The 16219-nt window shown below is 42.9% G+C and overlaps 1 non-coding gene across 1 annotated transcript; it reads left to right on the top strand.

Annotated features, from left to right (window-relative positions):
- The first annotated feature begins 15248 nt into the window (after positions 1–15248).
- On the top strand, positions 15249–15334 carry LOC120992687. The gene has a single exon (XR_005777079.1). It is a non-coding gene; the product is annotated as a small nucleolar RNA SNORD71 (small nucleolar RNA).
- Positions 15335–16219: the final 885 nt, after the last annotated feature.

Here is a 16219-nt window from a genome sequence, read left to right as displayed (position 1 = left end):
TTAAGCGTAAGAAGTGGAATGTTATGCAATGGCCAAGTCAATCACCTGACCTGAATCCGATTGAGCACGCATTTCACTTGCTGAAGACAAAACTGAAGGGAAAATGCCACAAGAACAAGCAGGAACTGAAGACAGTTGCAGTAGAGGCCTGGCAGAGCATCACCAGGGATGAAACTCAGCGTCTGGTGATGTCTATGCGTTCCAGACTTCCGGCTGTAATTGACTGCAAAGGATTTGCAACCAAGTATTAAAAAGTGAAAGTTTGATTTATGATTACTTTTGGTCCCTTAACAAGTGGGAGGCACATATGCAAACTGTTGTAAATCCTACACCGTTCACCTGATTTGGATGTAAATACCCTCAAATTAAAGCGGACAGTCTGCAGTTAAAGCACATCTTGTTCGTTTCATTTCAAATCCATTGTGGTGGTATATAGAGCCAAAAAATTTAGAATTATGTCGATGTCCCAATATTTATGGCCATGACTGTATATACGCACTTATCTGGTGCATTTATTTCTGCTAAATGCGTTTACTGGCCTATTTCAGTACAGAAAGAAAAAAAATGCACTTCACTGTTGCATTTATTTGTGTTGAAAGACTTTAGTGTCCTATTTCAGTACAAAAAGGAAAAATATATACGCATTTCACTTCTGCAGTTATAAGTGGTGAAAGCGTTCAGTGTCCTATTTCAGTACAGAAAGGAAAAAAATATACACACTTCATAGTTGCATTTATTTGTGGTGAAAGAATTTAGTGGCCTATTTTAAAACAAAAAGGAAAAATATATATGCATTTCACTTCTATAGTTATATGTGGTGAAATCGTTCAGTATCATATTTCAGTACAAAAATGAATAAAATATACGAACTTCACTGGTGCATTTATTTCAGCTAAAAGCGCTTAGTGGCCTATTTCAGTACAAAAAGAAAAATATATTCTGTATGCACTTCTGTAGTTATATGTTTTGAAAGCTTTTTTTGGCTTATTTCAGTACAGAAAGTAACATATATATACGCACTTCTCTGGTGCATTTATTTCTGCTAAAAGCACTTAGTGGCCTATTTTAGTACAAAAATATAAATATATTCTCTGTAGAGTTGAGCGGACACCTGGATGTTCGGGTTCGGCGGGTTGAAGTCAATGGGGACCCGAACCTTTGAGCACTAAAATGGCTCTAAAAAAGTCATGGAAAGGACTAGAGGGCTGCAAATCGCAGCAAAATGTGGTTAAGAGCATGGCAAGTGCTCTGCAAACACATGGATATAGAAATGACTTAAAATAACATAAAATACGTAAAAATAAAAAAAAATAATCTTGATCTTGAACGACGAGGTCCATATGGAGTAGGAGGTTGAGGAGACAGTGCATGAGGCGGTGTAGGCGGAAGCGGCGGTGGAGGAGGAGGAGGTAGCCTACACTGCATTTTGCTGATTATTTTTTATTTTTTTTGTTTAAATTAGGGTACACCACAAAACATTGGGAAATATAACCTGTGATAACCCCCTCCAGCCGTGCTAAACAAATGTTCAGACAATACACTGGCTGCAGGGCAGGCCAGCACCTCCAAGGCATAAAGGGCAAGCTCAGGCCATGTGCCCAATTTGGAGACCCAGAAGTTGAACTGGGCAGACCCATCAGTCAGTACGTGTAGGCGTGTGCACACATACTGCTCCACCATGTCGCACGTCCCCGTGATGTCCACGATCCAATTGGATATCTGCTCTATCAACTTTCTATGTTCTTTTCAGCGCCTACCATGTTGATCACGGTTAGCGGAGAATCAGGGTTCCACGCCGGAGAGGGAGCGTGAGAAAGGGATCCCACATCCAAGGGAGGTCAATGGAGGAAATGTGATCGAGCGGTAATGTGGGAGAAGTTATCAAAGCGGATGGATTGAATTAAAGGAGGGGGCGCATTTCACCTGACAATGTAACAGGCAAATAAGTGAAATTTATTAACCTGTCCACTAGGTAGAGCAGGGGTATATCACAGCCAAAAAATTGTGAATGTCACCCAACTATGTAACAGAAAAATCTGTGAAATGTATTAACCTGTCCACTAGGTAGAGCAGGGGTATATCACAGCCAAAAATTGGTGAATGTAACCCAACTATGCAACAGAAAACTTAGTGAAATTTATCAACCTGTCTACAAGGTAGAGCAGGGGTATATCATAGCCAAAAATTTGTGAATTTCACCCGACAATGTAACAGACAAATTAGTGAAATTTCTGAACCTGTCCACTAGGTAGAGCAGGGGTATATCACAGCCAAAAATTGGTGAATGTCACCCAACTATGTAACAGAAAACTTTGTGAAATTTATTAACCTGTCTAATAGATAGAGCAGGGGTATATCATAGCCAAATATTGGTGAATTTCACCCGACAATGTAACAGACAAATTAGTGAAATTTCTGAACCTGTCCACTAGGTAGAGCAGGGGTATATCACAGCCAAAAATTGGTGAATGTCACCCAACTATGTAACAGAAAACTTAGTGAAATTTATTAACCTGTCTACAAGATAGAGCAGGGGTATATCACAGCCAAAAATTTGGGAAATGTAACCCAACAATGTATCAGACAAATGAGTGAAATGACTTAAAATAAAATACGTAAAAATTAACAAAAAATAATCTTGATGTATGAGGTGGAGGTCCATATGGAGTAGGAGGTTAAGGAGGCGTTGGACGTAGTGGTAGCCAACACAGTTTTTTTGTTTTATTTTTTTATTTACCTATTTATTTATTTTTTTGTTTGAAATATCAAAAATACAACAATGAGCAATTGTGCTGTAGCATAACAATGGCTAAGTAAGGCCGATATACATGTCTATTCAGCCTAAGGTACTGTGGGATCCATGCCTGGTTCATTTTAATGAACGTGAGCTTGTCCACATCGGCTGTGGACAGGCGGCTGCGCTTGTCTGTGATAACACACATTCAGACAATACACTGGCTGCAGGGCAGGCCAGCACCTCTAAGGTGTAAAGGGCAAGCTCAGGCCATATGCCCAATTTGGAGACCCAGAAGTTGAAGGGGGCAGACCCATCATTCAGTATGTGTAGGCGTGTGCACACATACTGCTTCACCATGTTGCTGAAATGCTGCCTCCTGCTAAGACGTTCCATATCAGCTGGTGGTGCTGGTTGTTGTGGCGTGCTGAGAAAGCTTTTCCACATTTTGGCCATGCTAACCCTGCCTTCTGAGGTGCTGGTGGTGCCCCAGCTGCGTTGGCGATCTCTTCCTCCTCCTCTGCCTTCGCCTTGTGCTTCCACTGTGCCCCCGCTGTCAGATGGGAATGTCACCAGCAGCGCGTCTACCAGCGTGCGTTTGTACTCGCGCATCTTACGATCACGCTCTAGTGACGGAATTAAGGACGGTACATTGTCCTTGTAATGGGGATCCAGCAGCGTGGCCACCCAGTAATCAGCACAAGTTAGAATGTGCGCAACTCGGCGGTCGTTGCGGAGACACTGCAGCATGTAATCACTCATATGTGCCAGGCTGCCCAGAGGCAACGAAAAGCTGTCCTCTGTGGGAGGTGTATCATCTGTGTCCTCTGTATCCCCCCAGACACGCACCAGTGATGGCCATGAGCTGGTTTGGGTGCCACCCTGCTGTTAACACGGTTCCTCCTCCTCCATCTCCTCCTCCTCCTCCTCCTCCACCTCCTCATCCTTCAGAACTGTGCCCTGGCTGGACAATTGTGTACCTTGCGTTTGTGGGTGCAGGAACCCACCCTCAGAGCCACTTGTGAATGACTGGCCTGAAACCCTATGAAATGATCCCTCTTCCTCCTCCTTCTCCTGTGCCACATCCTCTTTCATCATCGCCCAAAGCGTTATTTAAAAGAAGGCATAGAAGTGGGATAGTAAGGCTGAAAACTGCATCATCGGCACTGACCATGTTGGTGGAGTACTTGAAACAGCGCAACAAGGCACACAGGTCTCGCATGGAGGCCCCATCATTGGTGGTGAAGTGGTGCTGTTCCGCAGAGCCACTCACCCGTGCGTGCTGCAGCTGAAACTCCAATTTCGCCTGCTGCTCGCACAGTCTCGCCAGCATGTGCAAGGTGGAGTTCCACCTTGTGGGCACGTCGCATATGAGGCGGTGAGCGGGAAGGCCGAAGTTACTCTGCAGCGCTGACACGCGAGCAGCAGCAGGGTGAGAACACCGAAAGAGCGCACAGACGGCCCACACTTTCTGCAGCAGCTCAGACATATCAGGGTAATTTTTAAGGAACCTCTGCACCACCAAATTCAGCACATGCACCAGTCAAGGGATGTGCGTCAAACCGACTCGGCCCAGACCTGCTAAGAGATTTCGCCCATTATCGCACACCACCAGGCCGGGCTTGAGGCTCACTGGAACCAACCACTCATAGGTCTGTTGTTCCATGCCCGTCCACAGCTCCTGAGCAGTGTGGGGTTTGTACCCCAAACAGATATGTTTTAAAACTGCCTGCTGTCGTTTACCCCTGGCTGTGCTGAAGTTGGTGGTAAAGGTGTTACGCTGACTGGATGAGGAGGCGGTAGAGGATGAGGAAGCGGAGTAGGAGGAGGAAGCAACAGGAGGCAAACTGAAGCACCCTGCAATCCTTGGTGGTGGAAGTACATGCGCCAAACTGCTATCCGCCTCAGGCCCAGCCGCCACTGCATTTACACAGTGTGCTGTTAGGGAGATATAACGTCCATGACCGTGCTTACTGGTCCATGCATCCTTAGTTAGGTGGACCTTGAAACAGATGGCATTGCGCAGTGCAGACCTAATTTTGTCCCCCACTTGGTTGTGCAGGGAAGGGATGGCTCACCTGGAAAAGTAGTGTCGGCTGGATATGACGTACTGTGGGACAGCCACCGCCATAAGGTTTTTAAAACTCTCCGTCTCCGCCAGACGGAATGACTGCATTTCAAAAGCCAGCAATTTTGAAATGCTTGCATTCAGGGCCAGGGATTGCAGGTGGGAAGAGGGGTACTGCCTCTTTCGCTAAAGTGTTTGGGAGATAGAGAGCTGAACGCTTTCATGGGACATTGTGGAGATGCATGGTGACCCAGGTAGTGGTGTTGCTGGCAGGTGCCACTGTCACTTCAGAGGTGGATGAAGAGGCTCATACTGCAGCAGAAGAGGAAGCAGGAGGAGCCAGAGACCTTTCTTGGTTTTTGAGGTGTCTACTCCACTGCAGCTCGTGCTTTGCACTAAGATGCCTGGTCATGCAGGTTGCGCTCTGGTTGAGAACGTTTATGCCTCGCTTCAGCATGCAAACCACTCGTGTCTTGTCGTCAGCACATTGTCTGAAGAACTGCCACGCCATGAAACTCCTTGGAGCTGGCTTTGGTGTGCTCGGTCCCTTGCTGCGTTGGGCAGTAGCAGGCATACTGTCTAGGGGACGGCCGCTCCACTTTTGCACCCTGCTCCATCTTCTGCTGTGCTGGTGACTCTGTGCAACCACCACCTCTTCCTCCGAACTACACAGGTCACTCGCATGACCTTGATTCCATGTGGGGTCGAGGACCTCATCGTCCTCCACATCATCTTCCACCCAGTCTTCGCCCCTGCCCTCCTTGTCGGTCTGCACACTGCAGAAAGCCACAACAGTTGGCACCTGTGTTTCGTCATCATCCGAGACGTCCTGTGGTGATCCTTTCATGTACTCATCTTGAAACCTAAGTGGTTGGCATCGGTGCACTCAATTTCTTCCACTTCTGGGGCAGGGCTATGTGGATGGCCCTGAGAAACCCTGCTAGCAGAGTCATCAAAAAGCATAAGAGACTGCTGCATGCCTTGGGGCTCAGACTGCTTGGCTGATTTGAAAGGGGGTGAGATGAAAGACTGATGGACATCGGCTGCAGGTGCTAACTCTGATCTTTCTGCAGGAGACTGGGTGGTAGACAATGTGAAGGAACTGAAGGCACTGTCAGCAACACAATCTACTATCGCCTGTACTTGTTCTGGCCACAGCATTCGTAGAGCCGCATTAGGCCCGACCAAATAACGCTGAAGGTTCTGTCGCCTACTCGCACCTGAGAAAGGTGTTTCACTTGTGCGTGTAGCTGGCACAGATCAACCACGTCCTCTCCCTGCAACAGGAGCTCCACCAGCAGCTGCACGACCGGGGCCACGTCACTTATTTGACGCTCTACTCATTCTCCGCAAATTTAGGATGTTCCCAAAAATTTGTGTTTTTTTAATAACAGAATATAACAGCAGTATCTAACACTTGTATTTCACACTGACAAAAGCAGCAGAAGCCCCAGATGTAGGGTATTGCCAAAATTTATATTTTTTTTTAATAACAGAATATTATTGCAGTATTTCAAGCTTGTATTTCACACTGACAGATGCAACAAAGGCCGCAGATGTAGGGTATTGCCAAAAATGTGTGTTTTTTTTAAACACAGAATATTTTAGCAGTATTTAAAGCTTGTATTTTACACTGATAGATGCAGCAAAGGCCGCAAATGTAGTATTTTGCACAAAATGGGTGTTTTTTTAAACACAGAATACCTGTAAGGCTGAGTTCATACTAGTTATTTTGTTGATTTTGGCCCCGTGACTGCCCAAATAAGTGAAGTGTGCAGTGATTCTAAGAGCGACGCCTGTCATCTGCATGTCATTCTGACTCACAGTATTATTTCACTACCACAGCACACTCCCTATGCTTGTTACTGTAAAGCACATTGTTTTACACCCCTATAAAGGATCTCTGCAGCGCGGAAATAGCCGTTTTTTAATGCGATTCGCCGCAAATAAATTCGGATCAAAGCAAATCTTTTCGGAAAATTCGTCCTACCCGCCGAATCATTTTTTTAGAAATTCGCTCATCCCTAGTGATGTTATTTACATGGGGCTGTGTGTTGGTGGTGTCTGGGGCAGGGTGATGTCATTTACATAGGACTATATGTTGAAGGCAGCTGTGGGAGGGAGTCATATTATTTACATGTGACTGAATGTTGAGGGGTAATGCTATTTACATGGGACTGCATGTTGGAGGTGGCTTGGGAGGGTGTGATTTTATTTACATGGGACTGTATGTTGAAGGTGTCTGGAGAGGGGGTAATGTTATTTACATGGGACTGTATATTGGAGGGGCCAGGAGAGATGGTGTGATGTTATTTACATGGGACTGTATTTTGGAGGGAGCTATAGATAGAGAGGGATGTTATTTACATGGGACTGGATGGTGGAGGGGCTGAGAAATTATAATTTCTGAGAACATTAAACAGAGGAATATTGGTCAACTTAGAGAACCGGGCCATATGCATTGCGGCCTGGGCCCGGATCTTTTGAGACCCTAGTAATACCCCTGGTAATATGACTAATAAAGTCAAACACATAAACTCAGAATTTATTAGTAGTAAAACACACCATATGTCAAAGAAGGACACTTCGAGGCCACAACCCCTCCAATAATGATTACAGTATAATTGATTCGATTTAGCTAATCTGGCTGGAGTGACGTTCCAATGAAGAAAAAGTTTTTTTGCCGTTTTCCAATGGGAGATAATTTATACTTCAGAATATGCCTTGCAAAATATAGAGAAAAAACAAAATGGCTGATTTGGGGAGGCAAGGTATAATACCATTAAAAACAGAAAAAGTTGGTTGCAAAGCTATAAAAACTGATCACTATGAGGTAAATCAAATTTGTGTTGAAGGGCAGAGAAAGGAAGATGAGCCCCATCACCAAAGGGTTGTGCAGTGGATTTTTATTGATCAACTATCCTTCAAGCATCATGAAGTTCCTTTAGAAAATAGAAAAGGGGTTATTGTAGAAGATGTATTCTGTGACATCAAGTCCAATAACAGAACGACTTTGAAATCCCTACCAATAAAGGTGTTTAAAACAACTGAGTTGGCGCCTATATGCCATATAAAGATTGGCAAGAATGTAGGGAATGTTAGTAATTTCACATACAATAACCGAGAGTAATGACTCATTGGGTCACTGTCTACCGAGTACAATGTAAAAGTCACTGCATCTTTAATCACAAACAATACACTTTCAGATTTTTCTTGTGAATAGGTTGCAAAACAGACATAAAGAAATATATATATATACACGTTTCACACCACGACAGACTTCATTTAAAGGGACTATTAAGACTCTTTACACTAAGCATAAAAACAGATAGTGACATGTTTGAATTGACAACACATCTGCTCAGTGGTGACCAAACAGTAAAGTAATAATAAAAAGAATATGATATAAAGGGCCATTTAGAGGACACTATAAGATAGTATAAATTGTAAAAGCAAACACAATGGAACAAACAAACACTCTGCAAATATAGGACGCTATATATACTATATAAAATGAATATGAGGCACTTAGTAAATATATTTTGATCAAGGTTATTTGTGCCCATCCACCACAGCAAGGTGACCTCTTTCTGTATTGGTACCTACTCTATATGATACTGCTCTTTGTGCCAGCAGACCTCAAATGAATCCAGGGAGATAAGGCTCCAGCTATATACTGCTACACCAGGCATGCTCAACCTGCGGCCCTCCAGCTGTTGGAAAACAACAACTCCCATAATTCCCGGACAGCCTACAGCTATAAACTTACAGAAGGACATGGTGGGAGTTGTAGTTTTACAACAGCTGGAGGGCTGTAGGTTTGAGCATCTCTGTGCTACACTAACTAAAAACAGTCTGTGGAAAAGATGGATGGTTAAGAGTGCATGTCCAGGATGGAGACAGCCACACCTCCAAATGCACAGTGCAAAACCAAAAGACAAAGCTGCAATGGCGGGGAACTGATGGCAGAGAAGTAGTGATGAGCAAGCACCAAAGTATTCGGGTGTTCGGCCAGAACACATTGCTGTATGCATGTGCTCAACCGAGCACCCGAGTACAGTATAATGGAAGTCAATGGGAGACAACCAGGCACCCTCTGCTCGGAAGACAAGAGGGTGTCTGGTTCATAAAAAAAGTTAGAAATTGATGGAAACCCCATCTAAATGGTTTGGCAATAGCATTAAGAGGATAGCTGGATGCATCTTAGACTCCTATTAAGTACAACATGCAATAGACAACCACACAAAGGCTATATACCAAAAGCCAGGTATGTGCCCAAACAATTCATGACATGAGACAGATAACAGCCAGCATACCTTACAATGGCAGCCTTGTACACTATGAGATATTCCAAACCAGCTCTCATCTGACTGAGAACCAGTAAACCTCAAAGTTATTTTGCATCTGTTGAATGGCTTGGGTGGACCTGCAGACCTAGATTAATATCATTAGGGCGACAAAAAGTTTTCCGATTGTCCTAACATAATATTCAATAACCTTTCTATACAGTTTTGTCATGTAAAAACTCATTTGCATAAACATGGGCTTATGGGAAAGACATGCAAATGAGCCGAATCTGCCTTGTTTTTCAGCTGTCATAAGATGAAAAAAATGATTTTTTTTTCCTATTATTGCCCGGAAATCACATTTCATGGCTCCATGGTTCAAGTCAATGGTTCCGCAAAAAAATACGGAATGCATTCGTATGTCTTCCATATCCGTTCCATTTTAGCGGAACCATCTATTGAAAATTCTATGCCCAGCCCAAAATTTTATGTACTTACTGTTTTTTTTTTGATCAAATCTTTTTATTTGAAGTCATTTTTTCTTTTGCAGTAGAACAAAATTAACAACACAGAGAACCCTGCTGTTTAAATCATGTTTTTATGTTTCACATATTTTTAAAGAATTTTTGATAAGGTTATTTTTAATTTTCCATTTCAATATCTATATATAAAAAAATACAAATAAATTCCTGCAGTTTTCACACTGGCCACTAAGCCTAATAATAGGCGCCACTGTACTGATCTCTTTACTACAGTTATATGCAATTCTAAAACTGGCTGTAATGATAAGGAGATATGACAGGATCCACCATTCACAATAGCTGATTGTCTAAGACTATCTATTCTTTCCTTGTACAATGACCTCTGTACAGGTCACAGAGCATGCCTAGGAAACTCTGATCATTGTGTCTATGGATTCTGGGGCTGCTGTAAAGCAATATTTTTTTTTATGCTTTGTAAAGGCTGTTTAAGAATAGAATAAAAAAATTGGTATTTGTCCGGCCTCTCCTCGCGTATATTTGTCGGGTTGCAGCTGGATCTCCACCAGCAACTATAATAGTGAATGGGGCCAGACGCAATTTTCTGAGAACCAACTTATGAGAGAAAGAATCATCTTTGTCTGGATAAAGCCAAAAAAGGTAACACACCCATACAGCTATAGACTTCACTGCATGTGATTTGGGTTATATTGTCACAGCACACTACTGAGATGGACTGGCCATCCGATCTACAGGGTGGGCCATTTATATGGATACACCTTAATAAAATGGGAATGGTTGGTGATATTAACTTCCTGTTTGTGGCACATTAGTATATGTGAGGGGGGAAACTTTTCAAGATGGGTGGTGACCATGGCGGCCATTTTGAAGTCGGCTATTTTGAATCCAACATTTGTTTTTTCAATAGGAAGAGGGTCATGTGAAACATCAAACTTATTGGGAATTTCACAAGAAAAACAATGGTGTGTTTGGTTTTAACGTAACTTTATTCTTTCATGAGTTATTTACAAGTTTCTGACCACTTATAAAATGTGTTCAATGTGCTGCCCATTGTGTTGGATTGTCAATGCAACCCTCTTCTCCCACTCTTCACACACTGATAGCAACACCGCAGGAGAAATGCTAGCACAGGCTTCCAGTATCCGTAGTTTCAGGTGCTGCACATCTCGTATCTTCACAGCATAGACAATTGCCTTCAGATGACCCCAAAGATAAAAGTCTAAGGGGGTCAGATCGGGAAACCTTGGGGGCCATTCAACTGGCCCACGATGACCAATCCACTTTCCAGGAAACTGTTCATCTAGGAATGCTCGGACCTGACACCCATAATGTGGTGGTGCACCATCTTGCTGGAAAAACTCAGGGAACGTGCCAGCTTCAGTGCATAAACAGGGAAACACATCATCATGTAGCAATTTTCGCATATCCAGTGGCCTTGAGGTTTCCATTGATGAAGAATGTCCCCACTATCTTTGTACCCCATATACCACACCATACCATCAATTTTTTTGTTCCAACAGTCTTGGAGGGATCTATCCAATGTGTCAGACCAATAGCGGTGGTTTTGTTTGTTAACTTCACCATTCACATAAAAGTTTGCCTCATCACTGAACAAAATCTTCTGCGTAAACTGAGGGTCCTGTTCCAATTTTTGTTTTGCCCATTCTGAAAATTCAGAGCGCCGATCTGGGTCATCCTCGTTGAGATGCTGCAGTAGCTGGAGTTTGTAAGAGTGCCATTTGTGAGTAGCTAATATCCGCCAAAGGGATGTTCGACTAATGCCACTCTTCAGTGACATGCGGCGAGTGCTACGCTGTAGGCTCTTGCTGAATGAAGCTAGGACAGCCACTGATGTTTCTTCATTAGAGACAGATTTCATGCGTCCACATTTTGGCAAATCCAACACTGAACCAGTTTCACGAAACTTAGCAAGCAGTTGAAATCTGCTGCAATGACGCGGTTACTTCGCTCACCGGACATCAACACAATTTCTATCCGCTCCTCACGTGTTAACCTCGGCGACATGTCAATGGCTGTAAGCAAAGAGAAACTTGTAAATAACTCATGAAAGAATAAAGTTACGTTAAAACCAAGTACACCATTGTTTTTCGTGTGAAATTCCCAATAAGTTTGATGTGTCACATAACCCTCTTCCTATTGAAAAAACAAAAGTTGGACTCAAAATGGCCGACTTCAAAATGGCCGCCATGGTCACCACCCATCTTGAAAAGTTTCCCCCTCACATATACTAATGTGCCACAAACAGGAAGTTAATATCACCAACCATTTCCATTTTATTAAGGTGTATCCATATAAATTGCCCACCCTGTAGAACTGTATCACACAGTTTGGCACTGCAGAGAAGTATTGAGAAACTGTACACCTTTGGTCATTTGCAGGTACCTATAAAAAGAGACTCAGGAAGTCCCACCATCATAGTCACCTCCTATGCATAGCATTTGGGAAATATGTGAGAGCTGTGCCTACTGCTAGTGTTTGGAAAACAAAATCCAGCTTAAAAAAAATATGACAGCATTTTATTCAAAAAAGTGCAATAAAAACCGACATATAATCCATGTCTACGCGTTTCGGATCACATAGTATTGATCCTTACTCATGACAAAGAATGGACACACAGACCTGAGTTTAAATAGTACAAACCTCCAAAATCATGTGGTAACAATTAACCTTGGCCACACCTCGATACAAGTTTTTAGGATCCAGGGCATTAATGCAAATAAAATACTTATCTAAAGGCACATCTTAAAAACAAAAATCAATCATGTAGAATGAGATCATGTTTATGATTTAATCCATTTGGGATACAGGACCCCATACGAAAAATCCAAAAGGATTCCCTGTTCAGAAGAAGTCTTCTGTGATCTCCACCTCGACTAGGAGGATTAACCTTTTCCAGTCCCTGTACTTGCATGCCTGAAACATCTCCCTCATGAAAAACCGCATAGTATAAACTGACTGCAGAAACATTTCTATCTGTTCTCAATGGTCGGATGTTGTTTAATCGGGGGTTAAATGTATTGCCCGTCGTGTGCCTACTCTAGCGCAAAGAGTCAGTCCTAGCATGTTCTCTGATGTTAACTGGGGTCAGCCCACTTGGTTAAGACACAATGGTAGCTACAAGTGTGGACATCGAATCTGCACTTGCTGTAAATTCATTCAAACTGGTTGCCGTATTTTTTCTATTGAAAATCAGCAATCTTATGAGCTTAAGCAATATATTAACTGCAATACAAGCTTTGTAGTATACTGTATAATCTGCTCCTTGTGTCATCTCCAATATGTGGGCTGTACCACGAATAGTCTGAAGGTCAGAATTCGCAAACACCTTTCAGACATTCCGCATGTTAAAACCAGAAATGTTTCTGCAGTCAGTTTACACTATGCGGTTTTTCATGAGGGAGATGTTTCAGGCATGCAAGTACAGGGACTGGAGAGGGTTAATCTTCCTAGTCGAGGTGGAGATCACAGAAGACTTCTTCTGAACAGGGAATCCTTTTGGATTTTTCGTATGGGGTCCTGTATCCCAAAATGGAGTAAATCGCAAACATGATCTCATTCTACATTATTGATTCCTACTTAATGTTTTTTGTTTTTAAGATGTGCTTTTAGATAAGTATTAGGTTAATTGTTACCACATGATTTTGAAGGTTTATACTATTCAAACTCAGGTCTGTGTGTCCATTTTTGTCATGAGTAAGGATCCATACTATGTGATCCGAAACGCGTAGACATGGATTATATGTGGGTTTTTATTGCATTTTTTTTTTTATAAAAGCTGTCACGTTTTTGAAAGCTGGATTTTGTTTTCCATTTTTGGCATATATCCTGCACTTGGTTCCCGGCGCTTTCCGTGCTTCTCTTGTGATTATAGCCAGGTGAGCCCAGCTATTCTTTTTTGTTTACTGCTAGTGTTTATACCATGAACGCTATTCATCTATTTGGTAAATAGAGACTTTATTTTATTGGAACCGGGTAGGCCTGGTAATTGGTCTCTGTTCCTGATTGGAACCACAATCTCCATTTCCTATTCTCCTGCTTTACACCACACCGCTCATCTACCTTCAAGGGCACCCCAGTCACCACCAGGTGAAGAACTCAAAGACCAGGGTGTCCCCCTAGGGAAACAACGGTTGCACATCTCCCATCACTGTATGTTTGGACTAGGGGAGAGCTGGAGGAGGATTTGGCCACCGTGAGGACTACGACCACCTTGATTTCTGCCACCACCACTCCCATCCCCCTCAGGAAACTGTACATGCATTTGCAGTATTATGTTGCCATTTAAAGCAACGTTTTAGACTGACCATGACATATGCTATAAGGAACTTCTGTCTATTAGATCCACAGTACAGTGTCATCAGTGGAGTTTTAAAGAGAGGATTCCATCTTCCTTTAGGGAGAACTGGGTTTATACAGATTTATTTTTGTATTTTCTGCAGCATTACATATATTTTACATAAAAGGCATACATTATCAAGATTTTAAAATAACAGTTCCAGTGATCTCAGATTTCTACTCTGTTGGCATGTTTCTTTGGTGCATTTGAAGTTTAGGAATATTTCTTTGATCTCCTACCAAACCAGCAGTATAATGTCAAGAAAACAACACCTCTATAATCCATGGCTGTTTAAACAATGTGCTCATTGGAAATGGTCACTGAGGGCCAGGTGTTTAACCTTCTAGGTATCTACAAATTGACCCTGATTGCATCAGGAATATTATATGAAAATGCCCTTGCTTTTAATGGTTCCTCATGCATGATTATGGGGAGCACGTGCTGCCAGTGTTATCTGATCTGCATATACTTCTGCGTGGTCCTGCTCAGAGATTATGTGCATAATATTAACATAAGCACCTTTCTTCAAATATTCATATTATAGAAAGTAATGCTTCAGGAATGTGGAGAAGTGCTACTTATGTGACATCATTAAAGGGATTGTATAGTTTAAGAAGCCCAAGTTTATCCAATCTATTAAAGAATTAAGCATACATTTCCATGGTTTACGAGTGCCATGTCTTGCCCAGAGTAAAGAGGGGTAACAAAGTGCGTGTGTCTTTCTCATGAAGACCTTCCTGTCCTGCATTACCTAGGTTAACCCCATCACGACCGCAATCTGTATATATACGTGATAGCTGCACATACCCCGTGCAGCTACCACGTGTATAGACGTCAAGCCAGCTCTTTAATTCAAGCGCTGCAAAGCGCTAGGATTAAAGCTTCCGCCTCTGTCCTGCTGCTGTCACGGACAGCATACAGTCCAGTAATGTCGGCAAGGAACCAATCAGAGTGCCCCTTGCCGACAATCGATCCGATTGGTTAGTCTAATCGGATCGCGGTAGTGAAAAAATGCGGGTTTCAGGCTCTGATCTGCGCTCTGCAGATCAGAGCCTGAAATCAGGTAATGTGTCCTCGTGCCCCCCCGATCTGTGCCCCCCATCTGTGCCCCTCCAAGCCCCCCCTTGTGACTGCCTGCCGCTGAAGCGCTTATCTTCTGCCTCCTGCGGTCCGCCCCCTCCCCGCCCCATACATTCCTCCTGCCCCCTCAATGCTGGCCGTGACACACTCAATGCTGGCCCCTCAATGCTGCCCCCCCTCCCCCTTTCCAGCGCTGTCCCCATGCCGTGCGGTCCCCCTGCTGTGTGTGATGGCGGCGGCTCCATTCCTGAGCCGCCGCCATCAGCAGAGAGTGTCAGCTCTATGCTGACACTCTGCTGTAACCCCATAGATGCCGCGGCAGCGGCATCCATGGGGTTAATAGAGGGAGGGGGCTCCCTCTCTCCACCATCGAGGCTGCTGCGTTGCCATGGCAACCGGATGATTAGCAAAAGCGTCCGCTGTTGCCACCTACAGGGCATGTGATTGTATTATACTTTGCAATGCAAGAGCATTGCAAAGTATAGTACATCCATCAGCCCCACTGGATCTTCAAGATCCAAGAGAGACTTGATAAAAAAAAAGTGAAAATAATAAAAGTAAAAATAAATAAATAAATAAAAATGTAAAATTAAAAAAATAAATAGCTTTTTCCTATAAAAAATGGCAAAAAAAACCTACACATATTAGGTATCACCGCGTCCGTAACGACCGTCTCTATAAATATATCACATGATAGACCCCGTCCGATAAACACCATAAAAAAAAAATGTAAAAAAAGCCATTTTTGTCACCTTACATCACAAAAAGTGCAACAGCAAGCGATCAAAAAGGCTTATGACCCCCAAAATAGTACCAATCAAACCGTTACCCCATCCCGCAAAAAATGATACCCTATTTAAGACAATCGCCCAAAAAATAAAAAAGCTATGGCTCTCTGACTATGGAGACACTAACACATAATCTTCTTGGTTTCAGAAATGCTATTATTGTGTAAAACTTAAATAAATAAGAAAAAGTATACATATTAGGTATTGCCACGTCCGTAACAATCTGCTCTATAAAACTGTCACGTGACCTAACCCCTCAGATAAACGCTGTAAAAATAAATAAATAAAAACTGTTCCAAAACAGCCAATTTTTTGGTCACCTTGCCCCATAAAGTGTAATAATGAATGATCAAAAAATCCTATGTACCCAAAAATGGTACCAATAAAAACCTCAACTCTTTCTGCA

This window comes from Bufo bufo, chromosome 2, assembly GCF_905171765.1.
Source record: "Bufo bufo chromosome 2, aBufBuf1.1, whole genome shotgun sequence".
Classification (NCBI taxonomy): domain Eukaryota; kingdom Metazoa; phylum Chordata; class Amphibia; order Anura; family Bufonidae; genus Bufo; species Bufo bufo.
This window is presented reverse-complemented; position numbering and strand designations above follow the sequence as displayed.